The sequence below is a fragment of the Salvelinus sp. IW2-2015 genome, unplaced genomic scaffold (assembly GCF_002910315.2).
Source record: "Salvelinus sp. IW2-2015 unplaced genomic scaffold, ASM291031v2 Un_scaffold5762, whole genome shotgun sequence".
NCBI classification, from domain to species: domain Eukaryota; kingdom Metazoa; phylum Chordata; class Actinopteri; order Salmoniformes; family Salmonidae; genus Salvelinus; species Salvelinus sp. IW2-2015.
In genome coordinates, this window is record NW_019947027.1 from 10,432 (window position 1) to 12,971 (window position 2,540).

At 38.6% G+C, this 2,540-nt stretch overlaps 1 long non-coding RNA gene across 1 annotated transcript; it reads left to right on the forward strand.

Moving 5' to 3' along the window:
* The first annotated feature begins 690 nt into the window (after positions 1 to 690).
* Positions 691 to 2,440, forward strand: LOC139026769 (uncharacterized). The gene is made up of 2 exons (XR_011478708.1): positions 691 to 1,691; positions 1,860 to 2,440. It is a non-coding gene; the product is annotated as an uncharacterized lncRNA (long non-coding RNA).
* Positions 2,441 to 2,540: the final 100 nt, after the last annotated feature.

Here is a 2,540-nt window from a genome sequence, read left to right on the forward strand (position 1 = left end):
GAGAAGGGAGGATACGCATCTCCATCCTGAGTGGTATGGAACGGCCTGTCGTGGTCCATGGTGTTTATACTTGCGAAGCTATAGTTTGTACGACTGACCGTGGTACCCTCAGGCATTTGGATATTGCTCCGCAAGGTATGAAACCAGACTTGTGGAGGTCTACAATTTGTTTTTGAGGTCTTGGCTGATCTTCTTTAGATTTTCCCATGATGTCAAGCAAAGAGGCACTGAGTTTGAAGGTAGGCCTATGAAAATACATCCCCGGCAGGTACAGTCGTCCAATTGACTGAATGTATGTCAATTAGCTCTATTCAGAAGATGTCTACAAGCCTATGACATCTATTTTCTGGAATTTTCCAAGCTGGTTTAAAGGCACAGGACAAATTAGTTGTATGTAAACTTTTGAAAACCCACTGGAAATTGTGATAAGTGAATTATAAGTGAAATATCTGTCTGTAAACATTGGTATGAGGTAGATCACACGTATTTGTTCAAGTCATGCAGACAAAGGGAAATGCCAAAAAGCTCCCGTCTAAACTTTTTGTGTTTCAGACAAGTCCAATTTTCTATTTTTACTCTCAGATAACTCTAAATGTAATCAAACTATATTCTATTTTCTTACGGAAGAATTTTATGTTCAATAGAAAACCGATTTTTTAGCAGGTGCGTCCGTGCTTCATGTCAGCTGTTTTCTAGAAATTGTCCTCTAACCAGTGATGTACACATTATTCCCAGATTCTGTGTGGTTTTTGAGCTGTTAATTTTAACAGGATGTCCCCCCTCTCTCGCGCAATATGAGTGATGACAAATAAGTGTTGCGTTTCTCTTAGTGTTGGGGACCCATAAACTCAAAATGTAGCTGACTGTCTTCTGCAGGTTGTCCTCTAACCAGTGAGGTAAAAGATATCTCCCATTTCCATGTTTTTTTTTGTTGTGTTAGTTTCAACAGCACGTACAATCTGATTTCCCCCCTAATTGATATCAGTGATTTAATTTCAATGTACTTGCAGCCTATACACATGGACACAGTATAATAAATTGGTCTATAATTAATTTTATTAACAATCTGACATCACTCCAGTATTTCTTTACAACATTCAAATGCTAATTGTCTTTATTCCACTACTGAAGAAGCATGACTCAAATCACCTCATATTTCAAACATTCAGCCTGACAAAAGATACATGTTTTAATATTCCATGCCTCACCATTAAGTGAATTATTGCCAATATATATTAACAAAGGGGTGTACATTTGGTTTTGATATTTCATGTTTACATTTCATGTAATATTTAGTAATCATAATTATTTATGCAACCAACTGACAATTTCTGGGTACAATTATATTGACATTGTTGCCCTGCTTTTAGAATATCAGGGTTCATTCTCAGATGTGCCAACACAAATGTACTAGAGCATGACATTGGGGACTGGGCCCAAATCCAACAACATGCCTATCGAGTGAACCCTGAAAAGAGAGAGAAGCTCCGCAGTGAGGTGGAAAGTTACTACGGATATTGCAGGAGTTTCCTCTTGAAATCAGACATGCCTGTGGTAAGGACAACTTGGTTGCTGATTGTCTCAAGGGTGTGCAGTCAAAAAGTTTTGAGTTTAGCCAGTGCGTTACCATGGATCACAATTTATTTTGACTGCATGTTTTTCCGTATTGGAGATTAGTTTTGTTTGGGCTCGTTCCAAGGGGACGAGAGTTCTAGAATCTAGTGAGTTTTAGGATTCTATAGAAAGAAAAATTAGAAAATATATTTATATATATATATTTATATTAAATTTTTTTGAAATTCGTTTTTCTTGTTTTTAATTGTTGACAGCCGGTAGGCACCATGTTTATATTGTAGAAGGTGAAGCATTGTAGTTGATTATAATGTAAAATGGAAATTGTTTTCTGTTGGTGGTGAGCAAACTTGTCCATCAGAAATGTAGGATATATTTGTTGTTTCAAGGGGGAAGGTGTTACAGGCTTTGTTTTTTCCATTTATGTTTTGAGGTTCGACTTTAGCACGTAGGAAAGGGGGATACCTAGATACGTTAGCACGGCTAGCTCGTTAGCCCGTCTAGCTCGTTAGCACGTAGGGTGCACTGATTGGTGTCACCTCGTTAGTCAGTATGTGTTACACCTGTGCTGGCTTGTCCATCTCGTTAGTGGGAAGGTGTTTCACCTGAGCTGGTCCAGGTTCTATTTAAGAGTGTCTGGCCCAGTGCTCCAGTTGTCTTGATAGATGTGGAGAGTCAACACCTTTAGTTGATCCACCTTTTTGGTTTGCTTCCTGTCTTTTAAGTTTGGTGTGGGTTTTTCTTTTGTTTGCCTCTTCTTGGGCAGATTTAGTGGGTCTCATGATGGGTGTCTTTTAGGTCCCAGTTGTTGTTACTAGTCAACTTTCAGTGGACACCCCCATAGTGTCTTTCAGAACCCCTCCTAAAACCCCACCTGTTTAGTTCTGATTGTTGTCAGTGACTATTTGTTAGTTCTCTCTTCTATTTAAGTGACTTTTCTTGCTGGGGAACGTAATAACAAACAATGT